The sequence below is a fragment of the Hakea prostrata genome, chromosome 4 (assembly GCF_041222555.1).
Source record: "Hakea prostrata isolate BN-2017 chromosome 4, UWA_Hpros_2, whole genome shotgun sequence".
NCBI classification, from domain to species: domain Eukaryota; kingdom Viridiplantae; phylum Streptophyta; class Magnoliopsida; order Proteales; family Proteaceae; genus Hakea; species Hakea prostrata.
Window position 1 is genome coordinate 23,674,662 of NC_142603.1, and position 19,373 is coordinate 23,694,034.

A 19,373-nucleotide genomic window follows, 5' to 3' on the forward strand; every position below is an offset into this window, starting at 1 on the left:
TATGCGCAAAGTCTCTATTCCGTTTCTGTGTTTAGGCAACAAATAATTTTTCTTGTTTCTAGAGAAGATTATTCTTAATCTTCTATGGGTTAGGGTTATTTTTTGGGGATAATCATCATCAAAGGGATACATCGCATAACCTAACGGTTATCTCAGAGTCCTCTACTAGCCCAAACTAGGAAGTCTATCGCTCCGGTCTTACTAATGAGATCAAAGGAATACCCGAAGAAGGAGAGTGCACCAACGAAGGAGATTCGAAGGTACACTCTATATGAACCTCACTACTATACAAGGTGAGGGGGTCAATCGAATCAAGGAGAATACTCCGAGAGGTTGTGTTCTCGATAGACCTAAACTATCGCGTCGCTATCTAGATCACCTTTCCCGTTTTTTTTTTCTTTAGGTCGGGGGTTTTAAAAAAGTTTGTGGTTAAGTTCATCACGTTTAGCCTTCGGAGGTGGACCCGGCCCCGGGGGGGGGCCCACGCGGAAAAATGGCAGGACAACGGAAACACACACAAAAGGCCGTCATGTTGGCAAGAAATAAATTTTCTTGTTTCTATACATTTTCTTAGTTTCTTATTATTTTTGGGGGTGGAAAAGAGGTGGGGGTTTAGAGAGGGGGGAAAAAAGGGAGAAGGAAAGGAATAACCTTTGACTTTTTGGGGTTCAAAAAAAGGGGGTTTTTGTTGAAAAAAAAAAAAAAAAAAAAAAAAAAAAATAAGAGGATTTTATGTATGGAAAAAAAAAAAAAAAAAAAAAAAAAAAAAAAAAAAAAAAAAAAAAAATACAACACCTAACTATACTATTAATGCTGAGTTTGTTCTCTTGATGCTTTGAGTTTGACTCTTGATGCTTTAAGCTTTACTACTGATTATTGAGATCGATCATACTACATAAACAATAAAATATGTTAATAGATAAACATGAAGTTTAATGGTTTACTGAAGATCTAACCATTGTACGATCCAACTATGAGTATACAATGCTTCATTGTTAAGAAACATCATATAAATAAATTCAGTATAGCAAAAATAAACGATGCTAAGCTGGATGAATGGCAAAACAGAAAGGATAAGATAATGAATGATTATATTAAAGTTGGTCTCGGAGTAGTTCCGAAAAATGTATAAATTATGAGAGCATTAATTGAGGTAGGACGACCACATTCGTTAGAGGCCTTTAAATGCCCTTATACGAAGAAGTGATTTAGTCCAGATTGAATGAAATAAAAGAACTGATGACAGGCTTAAGATTACCCTAAGAGAAGTATTTAGAAAAGATATGCATAACAAGCCTTGTATCTAGTATGACTTCAAAGAGAGTTGATTAGAAGACAAGAATTCATGTAGCCAACCCCATTTGATTGGAGCCTGTTTTTTAATGATTCTATTTGAAAATTTCAAATTTTCATTTTGCTAGAGTTGGGACTTTTCCTAATAATTACATAAATAGCCAATAGGTGTCTTTTGGAAAGCTAATTTGAAGGGCTAACAACAAGCCTCAAGGAAACATAAGTGTTTCTTGGAGACAACCCTAAGTGGTACAATGGACGGGACAAAGGGCCGCGCCCGGGGGGGGGCGGGCACCCCAAAAACCGTCCTCAATCGGATTGCAGGCTGCAACTCGCCTGCATGAAACCGTCTATTACTCTTCTATATATAGGTGAGAGGGGTTATTTGTTTTAGTGTGAGCGTTAATTTTAGAAATAAACCATGTTGTTGAAAATGGATTGGTGAATGTAACTTTTGGGTCCCTAAGTGTTACCATATTTTAGAATGCATCCTTGTGATAGAAGAGCTTGATTAATCTTCTGGGTGAAAACAAACTCTTAACCAATGTTCACAATTCAAAACATTTAAATACCTTAAAAAATGCTCATGGAACGTCTCAACTTTGTCAATTATTGTTTGTGTATCACCAAATGGATGTGCATACTTATGTTCTTCGACAAAGAGACTGTTTATGCCTTTTGAAACAAATAAATTCTTATACTAAGTTTTTTTTTTTCTTTTTTATTTCTTGTCTAATGTTACAACTTATGATATCACTTTTCCAACAAGGCAAAGGCTTATTGGTTGCTGTTATTGTTGGTTTACTAAATCGAAAAATATATATATATATATATAGTACTTGCATTCTGCCACATACATATTGCGATCTTGATGATTAGTGGCAAATGTTCGTAGGATTTTACCATCAAAGTTAACTCAATTGGCAATGACCAACATGTCCTAGTGGTGAGGTCAATGTTTGATCCTTCCTAGTGGTGTATGTAGTAGTCCCCACCCACCCCTATTTCCAATAAATTATTATAAAGTACCATTTAAAATAAAATAAAATGAAAAATAATAATAATAAAAAAGAAGAAGATGTTGATGGGGTTTTAGGTAGCACAGGATCAAAATTTATTGATAGTACTGTGTTGTACCCAGGTCAATAGTCAATACAATTTTGAAATACTATATATAGATAAGAAAAGAAGAAAATATGGTGGTTCTACTATCATGGTCACCACAAACTTCCTAATTTTTTTATATTTCATTATTAAACAAGAATTGATTGAATGATTAGTTAACCATAAAAATAATAATTTATAGTTTGATTAAAACCTAATCCCAGTACAAGCTAAACTTATTTTTGCTTGAAGTCTAGTCTCCTTAAGACATTAAACAATTCTTACTACTTAGTCGTCTAGTCCTTAATCAACATGAACCAATAAAATTGTACATAAGGGTATTCATATGTATGAAATATTTTATTTCATGAGTCAAGGCAAATCATAGATTAAGGTATATATATATATGCATAGAAGCTACACAACCAATAAAGTTCTTTTCTTCTGTGGCAAATTTTATACACATCCCTGAAAATTTATTTTATTACGTTTACGCTCCATTTATTTCAAATTTTATATTAATCACATTTTTATTGTTAAAATAATAGGATTAAGTGATGATTTACTATCTACAATATTTTGAAATTCTTATACTGCTCTCTTTTACCTTGAAACATGATTTCATTTTTAAGGGAAAAAAATAGAGTGAAAAAAAAAACGAAAATGGGAGGGTGAAAAGCAACAACTATTGATTTTAAATACTTTTCAAATTTTCTCCTCACTTATAAGCAATTTTCAAAATCTCGTCTAGTCTCATTGTACCAACAAGGTCAAGACAACCGAGACATGAAGTTTCATTTGTGTTTCAGTGGGTTTTAGGCATTTTTATTTGTCTAATTTCTTTTTTATGTATAGTCTAATTTGAGACCAATAAACCCAATGACAACCAAGGAAGGAAAAATCAGCAAAATATCACTGAAACTTGGCGATATTTTGCCGTTTCGTCATACGGCGACACGAAACCATTCCCCAAAACAAAAGATACCAAAAGTCGTCGAGAAATCGGCTATTTTTTATCAAATCGGTGAAATGTTTGCTAGAATCATTGTTTCTCTATATTTTTCGATGGTATGAGTTGCTCTCTACTGCTCTGCTGCTACTGTTGTTGTTGCTTCTTCTATGAAATCCAAATCGCTAGTCAACGAGGCTTGAAGAGTGGGAATTGTTGGAACTTCCAAAAAAAGAGAAGAAAGCTTTGAACTTCAAACCATGCTCAAAAACTTGTAGAGACCAAAGTGATGGAGAGGAATGAATCTCAAATCAAGATTGAAACTGAGGAGATTTGCTGGAAGAACACTTGGATGCAAAACACCAAATCCAAAGAGATCTCAAATTCCTCTTGTAGGCGAGACCAATGGAAAGTATGGTGAGAGGTAGAAATTGAAGGAAAGTAATGGCATGAGAGAAATTATGCTGTTGAAATTACTGAAGAGAAGTGAGTTGAGTGATAAGCTTACCACCTATAGAGCTTGTAAGAAATCATACGACATTTGGTGATAATAATATTGTAGAACAAATAAAGACATTATAATATATAAATCTACTTCACTAGAATGTAAAGCGTGAACTACAGGATTTGAATCACGCTCTGGATAAAATAAGCACCAACTACCAAAGTGACTAAGATTGCCCCCCCCCCAATTGTTGGTGAAATATTGCTGACATATCGAGGTTTCGCTATAATCGATTTCATTCCTTGATGACAACTTTATTTTTTTTTTTGTTATTAAAACTTAATAGAAATTGATCTTCTTGATTCACACATGCTTGACTTTATACAAAAGAAACTAGATCATGTATTCTCAAAAATCTAAACATGGATATACAATGAAACATTAAAACTTTCATTAAAATGCAAGAACAAATATTAAGTAGTCAGTAAAAAAAAATTGTTTACCATGCTCTCTCTCTATATATTTTTTGGAATATTAAATGCATAGGGAAAGAGGCCAGTAAGAGGGCGAAGATGCTATTGTTGATGCATCAACCAGATTTTTTTGCATTGCAAAACCAAAAATTGATGTATCAAAGTGCTTAGTTTTACTGTGGAATAGACTTAGATTTTGTAGGTATTTTTTCCATAATAATTGAAGTACTAATAAACCAAATTTGTGGTTGTTTTGGAAGCGTTATTTGGATTATCCAATAGTGGTGGCCTCCTTTGAACAACATCTTTCTATTGAGTTTAGACTTTAGATAGTAGAACACTAGATGTGGACTCACAGTTCTTCATGAAAATGCCTCAAATAAGATAGAAGAGAGCCCTGGTTGGATCCTGCATGTTCCCCCTTCATCCTTTTCCATGGGCAATGATTAGTTATTTTAATGCAACCTTGAGAGATCCAGAAAAAAGGGGTCTAGGTAGGTTCAACTCAGGATCTGCTGCTGAGTTTTAGGTAATGGTTGACATATGTTGCCTTGTAGAAGTTCCTTCTATAGGAAGAAAATTCACTTGGTCCAATCATCAATGTCAAAGGAATGTGTGGGATGTACTTGTTAGAGACTTCTATAATGAGAGGTGGTTAGATTTCTTGGGAAGGTGCAACAACAAGTGGTGACTGCCCAAGCATCTGATGGTCATGCCATTACCATCACTTCTCAAATTGGTGAGCTTCCCCACAATGTCCCTTTTAATTCTTGAATTTCTAGTCCTTGCTTTTTCCAATGTGATTGCCAATGCCTGAAGAGAACCTGTTTAAGGAGAATCTATATTTATTTTTGCTCAAAACTGAAGAGATTAAAGGGGGTCTTGAAGGGTTTGGCATAACAGGAATTTCCTAACCTCTTTTCAAATGCCAAGAATGTTGAAATTGAACTAGGTGAGTACAAGATATGATTGATGTATAGGGGATGATAGATGATCTCTTCCACCAAGAGGTTATTGCTACCAAAACTAAACTCCTTAAGGCAATTCAAATGTAGGAGTTCCTATTGCAGCAAAAACAAAAGTGCAACGGCTTCACGAAGGTGATAGAATATTAAATTCTTTCATCTTTCCATTAAAATTAGAAGAGTATATAAACCATATCATATCTCGGGGGGGGGGGGGGTACAGCCCCCCCCGGCCGCGCGGGGGGCCCGGGAGAAAAGGGGGGCGGGCCGGGGGGCGGAGGCCTGGAGGGACAACGCTCTTGGCCCCCCCGCGGACCGGCCCAACCGGCTCCGCCCACCAGCAAAGGAAGATCAATTTGAAAATATTCCTACCACTTCTAAATTGTCAAAACTATTATGGCCCTGCGGGGGGAAAAAAAAAAACAAAAAAAAAAAAAAACCCCCAAAAAAAAAGGATGGGGTGTGGAGTCGAAAGTTGAAAAACTATGACATTGTCTCAGGCTTTGGAAGATTTGAAGGAGCATGTTGTGGTTTTTCATGAAAATTTTTACAAGTCTATTTCCTACCAAAATCACCCGATTTTTAGGTGCAATTCTAGGACTGCTAACTGAGGAGGACCCTAAAGGACATTCCAGATGAGGATGAAAAAGAAGATGATTTGGGAGTTAGATCCTGATAGTGCTCCAGGGCCTGATGGCTTTCTTGGATAGTTTTTTAGAACACGATGGAAGGAGATTCAAACAAAGCTCTATGCTGTAGTGAGATCTTTCTTCGCAAAGGAAGAATGCCTAAAGGTATCAACAATAATTTTGTTACTCTAATCCCCAAGGTGTCAAATGTAGATTCTTTGGAGAAGTTTCAACCTATTTATGTGGGTGATTTCCATCAAAATTATCTCCAAGGTAATGGCATCAAAACTAATTGGACTACTTCCAAAAATAGTTTAGAAGTGCAACAAGTGTTTCAAAAAGGTAAGATCAATCTGAAAATATTCCTACCACTTAAAAATATTAAACAATTTATGAATATGTATCAAGCTCACTCTGGGCAGCATATAAGCTTGGAGAAAAGCTATTTTTAGGGAAGATGGTCCCTCACTGAAAACACAGTGGCTGAAATTTTGGGCATGCTTATATCTATTTTTCAACCCAATATGTTAGAGTGGATGTGTGTAGAGTAAGTGTGACTAGAGCTGAAGCTGCTATCTATTCTAGTTAATAATCTCATCTTCAAGAGTGGAAAAGAAAGCTCCTCAGCCAAATTGGTAGAGTGGAACTTGTTTGTTCGGTGATTTCTAGCATGCCAATTCCCCCCTTCTAAGTTTATTGGTGCCTAGAAGTATCATCAAACAAGTAGAAGCTTGGATGAAAATTTTTATCCAGGTAAGAAGTATAGAATCATCAATTATAGCAATAATAATAATGAATAGTTAAATGGGCTACAGTACAGTGATTGCCAAAAAATAAAGTGGTTTGGGCATCCGTCATCTCCGTGATGTTAACTTTTGTTGCCTTTGTAAATTAGCATGGATGATAAAACACAAGGAGAGCCGTGGGTCTTCCTTCTTGAGAGGTTGTTTCTTAGACTCCGGTGAGAATTTAGGATATATGTTGCATCCTTTTTCCCTTCTAGGTGGTTCTAAAAAGGTGTAGAAATTTATGAAGGAGGAGCAATGAGTGGATAGTGATGGCAAAAAAGTTGGATTTTGGTCTAACCATTGAATAGGGAGGTTTTCTATTGCAAAGCATGATGCCTTAGGTGATGCAACAAGGTTGTTTTTCATAATAGTAGCTGAATGTATATGTAATGGTGATTGGATATCTCCCGATGTGGTGTCAACTCCTTTGAAAAAAGTATTTGACCTATAACACTCTATATCTCTTTTTGATCAAAGTCAAAATGATGTGTGCTTTTTTGGAGTGAAACTACCTTAGGTGATTTCTCCATAAAATTAGTTTGGTCCTTAAGCAAAAAAAGAGCAAACAAAGTGGGATGGGCATTCATGGTTTGGAAATTTAAACTCTTTTCTTGGCAGCAAATTTTTTCTTAGCGTTTGAACCATGTGTCACACCCCACCCGCCGGTATTGGTTCCGCCCAACAACCAGTGGGTGTGATCCGTCATAGGATCCACGATTTTATCATCAATAATAATAAATTAAAGCAATAATAGTCATAAGCAAGAATAAATTCGAATAATTAAATAAAATGGATTATAGGAGTGCAAATACTCCAAGGAGAAGAATCAAAGATAAAGGAAATAAAGTAATCAAGTTCCAAAATTTATTGAGTTCAGCGGAAGCAAAATTAAACTAGTTCAATTTATTCTTTTAGTTCTCTCCTGAGTGAGGGTCTTCTCTTCTAATCTAGCAACGAGGGGAGCCATCCAACTCTTCTCCACCAACTTCTTGAAGTCTCGAGCTATCTGTCTCCTTCTGCCATCAATGGGTGCTATAAGCGCACTCCATGCATCCGCAATAGGCTTCATGACATACATCTCCGTCTTCCCATTGACGCCACCATAGCCTCTTCATAGGAGTTGCTCCAGTCATACGGAACTTCTTCTAGTCCAATATACCCATCTGTACAATATAATTTAACATACAAAGAAATGAATGAGTTTTGATGAACTCAATAAGGAAACACATCCCACATACATATCGACAATCTATCAAGGTAAGCACATATACAAAGAATGATATGCAAATACATGGATGCAGCTATGAGTCTAACTATGCAAGTCTCTACATGGCAAACATGCTTTAAGATATAACACCAGCCCTCCTCTGGGTGGATCTAGTCACTCTGATCCCTCACAGACTAGTTACCTCTGTTGGGATCCCGGGCAAGCGGTTTAGTCCTCGTCAATCAACCATGGCTGGGGTTTAGGTCCACACTCTCTCACCACGACCATTGGCATGAGTACTAGCGCATGTCGAGGTTTCTAATCCAATGCAAGGTCATATAGTGACATACTACATGTAGTCTAGATACTTCTCATATGGCACCAACCAACTTGGTTAAGTATCCTTCTCTACCTAGAAATGAGAACCCTCACAAACTGGCTACCGCTATTGGACTCCATTCCCTAACCCTATGGTCACCCACATATTGTTGGGCGGATGCTCTCATGACCCCTCACGACTTCCGGCCAACAATATGTGGATGATCATGAGCTCAAACCCTAACATATACAACCCTACCAATGTATGACCAACAGTGGACCATCGAATCTCCGCACAGACTGGCTACCACTATAGGATGAGACAGAGTCACGTCACCGTCATCACGGGTCATTCAGCTTCAATACACCTACTGAAAGAGTAGTAACATGTATGGGTACCTAGCCATGCAATCTAGAATCCCTAGGTATGTCATCCAGCAACTATGATAGTGCTGGGGGCATCAGTAGGCAATGTCTCATACCACAGCCCTTGATATCCCAAGCAATGGATACCCAGTACGGACACCCTCCACCATATTTACAACAAATCATAACTCATCATTGCATAATGGGTCATTCAACATCATAAAGTAATTGAAATACATCTAAACATGATCGACATTATATATTCAACTACTAATCATTAAATCATACTATTACAACAAGTTATAAGCACAATGATGCATGTAAAGATTAAATAGTTCATCACACACACACACACACACACACACACACACACACACACACACACACATATATATATATTATATATATATATATATATATATATATATATATATATATAAGAGTGTGTCCTTACTTCTAGATACTTAAAAACTAAAGAAATTACAATTAGATCTCACCCAGAACAGTTCCAATATGCCTCAGAGATCACCTAAATATAGATTACAAAGTTACATTAAGTACAAGAGTCAAATCAGAGCAGTAACCAACTTCACAGAGCTATTGTGACCAGCCGGTCGCTTGGGGCGGTTGGTTGGTCAAGCGACCACCCCTATTCCAGACTACTCAGACTACTTCTAAGTCTGAAATTTTGACATTTGATCTCCCAATTTTAATATGATTTTGGGATGATCTAAATCCGAATTTCGTCCTTAAGGAGCTTACAACACAAGCACGAAACAAAACCCTAAAATTCTAATGATTCAATATTCACATCATCTCCTTCAATCAGATCTATCCTTTATTCGGATGCAAGGATCCTTTTTCGGACATGATCTAATCAAGATCACTGATGGGTAATATAACCACTACAATTAACTCACTACCAATCTGTTCGGATTTAATAATTATTAATTTAATTATATGCCCAAGGGCAAAATTGAAAATTCACTATTAGGGCGGTTACAAAATATAGGGTTATATATTTGTAACCACCGCATCACTAAAGAGGTACGAGATTATTCATATGTGAGTTTTTCTAGAAAAGAGGCTCCCTCTCTCTCTCTCTCTCTCTCTCTCTCTCTCTCTAGAAGGTTTTGTGTGAATTTTCTCCCTTCTCTTGATCTCTGCTTTCTTCCATCACAAAGGCATCTGGGTTGTGGAATCTATTCCCTTTCCTAGAGATTGAGGACAAATTGGCGACAGGATTGTGAGGAAGGAGGACGTGGATCCAAATTACTTCCACTGCAGATATTCTATATTTGGGAAAGCGAATCCGGTAAGGATCTTTCCCTCTTCAATTAATCGAATTGAGATATGGAGTTTTACCTACACAATCCATTAAAGATGATGGATCCACACCATTCAGAGAGATGAGGAAAGAATGTAGAGGTTGTGGGATCGACTTACCTCCACAAGATTTGCAAAGCTAACAAAAGATTGGATCTTCTTCGCAAACCACGCTTCTCTCACCTTTCAGCATGTGTTCTCTGCCTCCTAACCGTCCTCAGCCGTAATACCAAATATAATAATGAGTAAAAAGGTTGAGATTGGCTATATATAAAAGACTAGGGCAAATTAGAGTTCAAAATCTCGCAAGCAGACCTGGCGGTCACTTGGGGCGGTTGATTGGCCAATCAACCACCTTAAGCAACCGCCTTAAGCAACCGCCTTCTAGTATTTTTCAGTACTTGGGTGCTTTTCTCAAGGGGTTGATCCCCAACTCAAAACTAACCCTATACAATATGTGGGAGTGTTCTTACCTTGATTCCGAACATCTTCAATCACACGTTAACTTCGACTGGTGATCCACTTTCCCAGTCCATCAGGATTTCTACGGGTTCTTCTTTGGATTCCCAGTAAGGCATGTTCTTTATCAGCAGAATCCAGATCCATTGACTCAGGGTATGGATCATGGACTTCAAGCTAGATACTCCACAACTTATTCTGGCTGGACCTTCGGGTACTTGGACATGCAATACGGATCCCGGGTTAGAATATGGGGGTTGTTACTCCATGAAAAATTGTAGGTGGATGAATTGGTTCAGCAAAGAGGGGTACCCTTGGCCTCTAAATGTGCCACATGTTTGAAGGCAATGAATGATATTTTCCACATATTTTTACGTGTCCTTTTGCTATCATATGCTGGAATATCTTTACTAGTCAATTCAGTGTACAATGGAGAGCAAAACAATCATTATAAGAGTATCTTTCAATGTAGGAGTAACAAAAGAAGACCCCTTGTTTTGAGTTCTATATGGGTTTCGAGGTCTTTCTTATTTGTTATTATCTCTAGCCAAATAGGGTATAAGAGGATTGTTTGTGTGTCAAAGTGGGTAAATGCGCAAAGTCTTTCATGATCTTGGGCAGCATGAGTTCATTATTGAGGGGAGGAAGATGTGGTTTTAGGTGATTGTTCAAGCAAAACAAATGAGGATCTTACTGAAAATGTCTTAGTCTTCCATTCCACAAGAAATACATTGGTTGCTCCATTTAGAGGATGGGTAAATTGAATATAGGTGGGTGCTCAATGGAGGACCTAGGGCATGTAGGGCTATAGGTATTTTTCGTGATGAAGCTTCCGTTGTACTCGAGTCATTCCATGTTAATTTGTAGGTGCTTACCAATTTGAAGCTGAAATAGAAGCCTTCATCTTTGGCTTGGAATGGGTGAAACGACGACAATTCCAAAATGTTTGGTTGAAAGTGATTCAAGGGAACTAGTGGTGCTACTCCAAAACAAAAAAATTCCCATTGTGGATTCAGCAAAGATTGAGAGGTGTTCTACCATATTTGCAATGCGTGTATTGGAAAGTAACTCATGTTATAGATATAATAACTCAGTAGCAAAAATTAGTAGCCAGGTAGCGATGTTAGGGTGTAAATGCTCCATGGCCACTGCTGATCCAACTTGCTCTTAGATGGGAGGCAACAGGTAAATCAAAATTTTGGTTTTGTCCCTAGTGCTCCTTCTTTTGAATATGCACCGTGTCTGCTACAAGGTTCCGATGAATTTAGAAATACTGGGTGCAACTGTTGTTGCAGGATGAGTGACAGTGATATGGTGTAAACATTATAATTTGTAATTTCTTCTTTTTCTATATTAATTCAAATGACATTTTAGCCAAAAAAAAAAAAAAAAACGAATTATGATTTATACTTTACAACCCCTTGAAATTTTCAAAATTTCATTGAAATTTCTGAAATTCCTCCAAAATACCGAAATTTTGTTGAGATTTGATCAACGGAACATGTTTTATTTCGCCAAGGTTGAGATAGACTAGATTTTGAACCTTGCTTATATGAAGATTCAACAAGGACAAATATATATATATATATATATATATATATATATATATATATATATATATATATATATATATATATATATATTTTCACTTAAAACTAATTGTGTTAAGTATATAATGACATTTTGTAATAAAATAAATTATAGGGAGTTTAAGCACAATAATTGATAGATCCATGGAATGCATATGCAATTTGGTTCCCCCCTCCCCATAATTGTTTGATTCAAAACAATAAATAATTGAATGAGTGATGTATAATGTTGACAATCCACATATAATTTATTGGGTTATTTGTTATGACAGTGAAATGAGATGTTCTTCCCTAGTTCAACCTTCCAATACTAATTATATATTACCTTTAAATACTATAAAAAACGTCACTAAAACTTGTCAGCCTTTTCAAGTCCTACCTACGTCTCATTTTTTTTACTAAAAATAATTAATTTTTGGGAAATTAGCAAGTGGACCTGATTTGTCAACTTCTATGCTTTAGCATTCTAGAGCTATACTTTCACGTAGAAATAAATAAAGTAAAATATTTAGAAGAAATGAGCTCAAATAGATAAATGGTGACATATTTAAAGTTATTGATGAGTCACTATGAAACTTCAAGTCTCCATTTGACAAGTGGTATTCTTATCTCAAGTGGACATTAGGAGTTGTCCAAGAAAGGAAACTCATATTACGGTAAATTGATTTGGTTTTAAATCAGGTTGTTACAATGAACATTAAGGAACATAAATGAAAACAAATCAAAGCAACACAGAGATCTAACATGGTTCAACACTGACTTAACGTGCTACGTTTCGAGTGAAGAAGAAAAACTTTCAATATGTAGCTAAGAAGAAGATTACAAAGGATATCTCTCAACCAATCGTCAAAACAACATCACTCAAAACACTAATCCTAAAATCTTCAAATATGTGAATGACTCTATAAGATAATATAAAGTACAAATTTATAGAGTTCTAGTGAAGTAAATGGGTCAGCCCATCAATTATCGGCTCTTGCTTCCATCACAGATCTTACAGAGCTGGTCATTTAAGTTGCCCACCAAAATACAGTGGTGTGAGTCAATTTTCAAAGTTAGGAGCCAAAATTCGAGTCACATTTAGCACAGGTAAATATATGATAGAAGCTCTCTATTAATTGAAGAGATTCAAAGAAAGATATTGAGAAAGTAAAAAAGATTTCAATACGAAAAGAACGTGTGCATAGCATGCATATAATGTGGTCATTGATATAAACATCGTAGGTTTTTTTTTGGTGCAGCATCATAGGAGGTTAGTGTAAGTAGTTTTCAAATACAATTGGATTACATCAAATATCAATCTTCAACTCCCCCTCCCCCAAAATTTTCTTATTTTTTTTATTTTATCAAATTCAATACTTTATCTTTGCATTTATCGTTGTTATGGGCATTACGGTCCAAACCCCTGAGTCGGAGCAGACCACTTGAGTCGAATCAAGGGTTCAAGCTTTGTCCAAGGTAAACCAACTGATGGGTCTCAATCATGACGCTTGTCGAAGCAGATGTCAGCTAAGAAGTCAAGAATCACACATCACGATGGCACACAACTGTCATCGTATGACTTTTCGGCAGGAACAGCGCTGGCAGAAGATTTGGCGCCTTCTTGCTCAGATGTCAAACCCTAGCATGTAATTAAGCATTGAATGCATCGAGTTTCATTAAAAGCACATGGATAGACCAGAAGCTTCTCATTCATTCCAAGCCTGCCTCGAGTACTGCGTACCACCGTTTTGTCCCCCCAACTGAGGGATGGAGTCACATCAAGATCAACGTAGTTGATCTCTTGATTCTCTCGTGGGATCACCAGCTGTGTTGGGAACCATGCGTATCGATTTGCTGTGCAAGCCTTGTCAAGAGGCCATCTCGGCCATTCACTTAAGTCATCTTGATCGTAGGGCCACGGTGAATCAGCCATCACTTTAGGTATGGACCAGCTGCATAAATAACCTCTAGACACACAAGTAACGGTAAGCCAAGCAGACTTGAATACTCTAGCCATTACTCTCCTGCATTTACTCCTGTAGAGCATTCTCTTCTTGATCCCCTTGAGCATTTATTCATCAAGGAGGAGTCTCTGGTTTTCCTACCTAAACTGACTTAATCATTGGAGGTGGCTTCCCATCCCCAGAGGTGGCCCACTCACTCTCACCTTTGTTTTGGTACCAGGAATCAGACTATGATCAGGAGAGAACCAAGGAGCTAAGAGCACATTTTCACCTCAACATTTGGCGCCGTCTGTGGGAAACTCTAACAAAAAGTTGAATAGCTTTCCCTTTGTTTGAATATTTCAGATAATCAAAAGATGGCTGGAGATAACTCAGGCGATGAAGTTTCCAAATCTCAGGAAAAGTCCCGTCACAAGAAGAAGGGGGCTGGCCGAAAGGTTGGAACCTCAAAAGATTCACAAGCCATTGTGGAGCATGAGCGTCAAGAAATTGTTTCTGAGTTACCGGATGACCTTCCCCCTCAGGGAACAACTCATACATCAACTCCCAACCCTACCACGTAGGCCGATATACAACAAAAAATGTTCGAGATGATTAGTTCCCTCCATTCGATGATGAGCCAAGGGGGCCAGTTCCAGCCTCCCTCTTTTCCTGCTACCGCTATACTCAGAACAATGAATCCCTCCCCTGTCGATCTCGATGACAGGGCCCAAGAGGTGAAGTGAATACACTTCATGCCAGACGAACAAGGCGTAAGGAAAAAGGCAAGGCCAAGGCAATGGAGGGAGGTGCAAATAAATATGTTTTCGACAGGTTGGGAGTCCATCCAGACAGACACTCCTTTCTTAGGGTTGTTGTAAACCGACCTCAGGCTGCAAAACCCAAAAAGATGTTGAAGGAACACGTGGCTGAGTCAAAGGGACCCCTATAGGATGATAGGGTCTCTAAGACTTCAGCATCTGTTCATGATGAAAGCCTATACTGATAAATTTAGGATATGAACAAACGCCTCTTTCAACTAGGCAGAAAGGTCCCTAACGAAGTCCAACTGGTATTGAGTCAGGACCCGTTCATGTCAGAAATCATGGCGGCACCTCTGCCGGTGGGTTTCCGTACTCCCACCTTTACACCTTATAGTGGGACAACAGATCCCATGGCACACATCAATCATTTCACATCTATCATAACTATGTGTGGGGGAGGAGACCCCATCAAGTGCAAATGCTTTCCAGCATCGTTAATTAGACCGACCACCACATGGTTTTCTAGGTTGCCCAGACATTCCATTCACAACATTACGGAACTGGGGTATGCCTTCGTGGCCAGTTCAAAAGTGGAATCAAGAAGGACAAGACAGAGGACAACCTGCTAGCTCTTAAGCAGGGACGTTCAGAGTCCATCAAAGAGTTCATCTCTTGCTTCAATAACATCTCCATTATGATCAAGGATCTTGATGACAAAGTAGCTTTTACTGACTTCAAGAGAGCTGTGACCAGTGAAAAGCTGATCACCTCTATTGTAGAAAAGAAGCCCAAGACTTTGGCGGAGTTGTTAGACTTGGGATATGAGATGGCTACGGTAGAAGAGGTTCTCGAAGCAAACCAAAGCCACTACAAAGAGCAAGACAGGCCAACCATCGAAAGGCTTCCTGAATCTAGCATTAGACCACGCTCTTCAAGAAGAGACTCAAGGTCCAGGCAAGAGTGGCGTGGCAAGCAAGTGATAGAGGAGGACGAGGAAGCATTCACTCCCCTCAATAAGTCACGATCTGTGGTCCTCATGCAGATTCGAGACTCAAGAGAATTAGGGTTATTGAAAACCCCTGGAAGACTACATGCACGCCCCCAAAATAAGGCAGACATGGCGAAATACTATCAATACCACAAAGACAAAGGGCATCATACGAATGACTGCTGCATGTTGAAGGTAGAGATTGAAAAGTTGATCGCCAGAGGACATCTGAGTCAGCATGTGAAGGCAACTCACCGTCGTGAGACCTCACCTTCTCCAATAAGGCGTAGCACACCTCCAGACAGATAAGAGTTAAGGGGAAAGCCCCTATGGCACAAAGGGACGAGGACCTTCCCAGAATCAATACAATATTTGGAAGGCCCACTCCCAGATCTATAAGGCAAATAAACAAGAAGCACGTGTCGTAGGCGCCATTGAGCCCTCTGCAATGACACGCTTTGCAAAGTGAGCCAATCACTTTTGCCGGAAAGGAGCTAGCGGACGTTTATACCCCGCATGAAGATGCCATCGTGATCAAGGTTAGGTTGGCCAACCATATGATTTACAGAGTCTTGGTCGATACTGGATCATCAGCAGACATTTTGTCTCTAGATGCTTTCCGCATGCTCAAGATCGACCAAGAAGCGCTCCAGCCATATGATGACGAAGTTCCCACAGTCAATGGCGTGGGAGTCTACAAGACTGACCAAAAACAGTCTAGGACGTGTTACCTCAACTTCATCCGAAAGCAGCCGGTAACCCCACTCGCAGGAGTGACTCTCACTATCGAAGTACGTGACGACAGGGATGAGAGTCAAATGCAACGAGGGTAACCGGTCGAAAAGTTGCATAAAGTCCCTCTGAGCCTTGCATATCTAGAGCGAGAAACCAACATTGGTTCAGAGCAATCAGAGGACTTCAAGAAGGAAATTACCTCCTTTTTGGTTCAATACGCTAATGTGTTCACCTGATCAGCAGAGGATATGTCTAGAATCGATCAAAGCGTTTCTGAGCACCACTTATGGATCAACAAGAGGGCTATCCCAATGATTCAAATGAGAAGAAACGTCTCTACTGAGAAGCAACATGCAATTCAAACAAAACATTGTGAAGGTCGGAGAGATCACGAAAGGTAGTGGGAAGGAAGAGATAAGAAGGTGTAAGCTAATCCCTCTATAGCCACTCGGGAGTTAAAATAAAAAATCCGGATCCTTTTCAATCAAGGGTCGTCGTGCACCAGATGTTTCAGCTTAAAAAACATTATGTCAATCCAGACCATGGCGATAAAGTAGTCGCCTTGAGTGTCATGTGCATCATTGCGGACGACGTGACTAGGCAACGTGGTCGTCAAAGCAGTTAATGATTGCGGGCGTGTACTTATCAAGATCTCATAACTTCTCAGCAAGGCGCTTTCTCTTCCCGGCTGATCCTTACGTTCCAAGCTTTAAGTCTCACAAATGTAATCTTCATGACAAGACTTATCATGAAGAATAGGGGGCTAATGTTATGGACATTACGGTCCAAACCCCTGAGCCTGAGCAGACCACTTGAGTCGAATCAAGGGTTCAAGTTTGGTCCAAGGTGGACCAACTGATGGGTCTCAGTCATGACGCTTCTCAGAGCAGATGTCAGTGGAGAAGTTAGGAATCACACATCATGAGGGCACACAACTGTCATCGTATGACTTTTCAGCAAAAACAACGCTGGTAGAAATTAATTCATCCTTGGCTAGATGTCAAACCCTAGCATTTAATTCATCATCGAATGCATTGAGTTTTATTAAATGCACATGGATAGACCAGAAGCTTCTCATTTGCTCCAAGCCTACCTCGAGTACTGTGTACCACCATTTTGTCCCCCCAATTGTGGGATGGAGTCACATCAAGATCAACTTAACGCTGATCTCTTGATTCGCTCGTGGGATCACTAGCTGTCTTGGGAACCATGCGTATCGATTTGATGTGCAAGCCTTGTCAAGAGGCCATCTCCGCCATTCACTTAAGTCATCCTGATCGTAGGGCCACGGTGAATCAGCCATAATTTTAGCTATGGACCAGTTGCAAAAATAACCTCTAGACACACAAGTAACGGTAAGCCAAGCAGACTTGAATTCTCCAGCCATTACTCTCTTGTATTTACTCCTTTAGAACATTCTCTTTTTTATCCCTTTGAACATTTATTCCTCAAGGAAGAATCTCTGGTTTTCTTACCTGAATTGACTTAATCATTAGAGGTGGTTTCCCGTCCCCAGAGGTGGCCCACTCTCACCTTTGTTTTGGTACCAGGAATTAAACTCAGATCAGAAGCGAACCAAGGAGTTAAGAGTACATTTTCACCTCAACAATCGTGTATGGACGCCTTAACTAAGTACTTCTAAGATGAGGTCTTATCTTGTTTGCTCTTCGTAAATGATATTCTTTTGGTGGATGAGAAAAAAATAGAGATTAACAATTAATTAGTCCTAGATATCAACTTTCAGAATAAGAGACTTGTAAATCTTTTACGTATTTGAGCATGTATGAAATATGGAATTTATATGGAATTAACCATCCTTAGTGAATTTTATCGGAATGCTTAAGATGCATTCATGTACAATTACAGGCCAAATTAAACAGGAAAAAAAAATCAGTTCAAAGACAAGGTGCACAGAAAATTAAAACCCATTAAATTAGTGTCTGAGCTGATATGGAAGATTATTTAAAACCCAATACACCCTTTACCTTTTACTTTGTTATAGTTTAAGATAGTTAGTTATCCTGTGACGTCTCCTCACATCACTAAATTGATATGAAAATGAAATCATCTATTTTTAATTATTATTTTATTTTAAAACTTAAATGAGTGTTTCCCATTAGAATGTAGAGAATACATAATAATAGTGTCTGAAATATATTGATACATGCATCATGCATAGACATACATAACATGCCTGTCATTACAAAGTAGGCATTTGACTGAATTGGCAATAATAATTAATCCCAAGTCCCAATCATGTGTCTAAATTGAGAAAATAACCAATTATTCTTCTCACACAAGGAAAGGGATTATTTACCGAAAAAGGAAAAAAATGAAAAAGAAAAAAAGGGGGGGGGGGGTTCTCTCCTTGAATGATGCTCACTTGCTCATAGACTTTGAAACTAATAGCTTTATAGAAAGGGGTGCCCGATTATCATATATACCATAGAGTTGAATGAACAGATAACCTCTTTACTAAGAGATGACGGTCATTATTGATTGAACAATCCTCCTATAGTTGTTCTTCGATTTTGATCCTTGGGTATATGGATTCTTGAAGAACCATTACCGTCGATCAGTGCCACATAAATCAACAAAGTACATTCGATCATTATGTTTTCCCTCTAACATAACAAAAAAACTTTTAGTTTACTAAGAGTAAATCACAGATACCCTAATTATATCTGTTTATGTACGTGATGGGGCATACATTGGCGTATGCATAAGATATTGGCTTAGAGGCCAGCTCATTCCATTAGCTTCAGAGCATAAAGAGCCTGATTCAACTCATATCAACGGCTTCGGAGTTTTAACGAGCTTGAGTCAACTCATTCTATTAGCTTAAGAGTTTTTGACATGTTAATTAAATACTTGAATTTAGGTTTAAATTTAAATTTCCAGATTAGATTAGGGTAAAAAATACATCCTCATTTTTGGTGTATTTTAGTTGATTCTTGTGCTGACATAGAAATCACACTCTCTCATAGAAAACTCTCCAAAAGCTCCACTCAAGTTGGTGGTGGATAAGTAAAGTTGGTGGTGGATAAGTA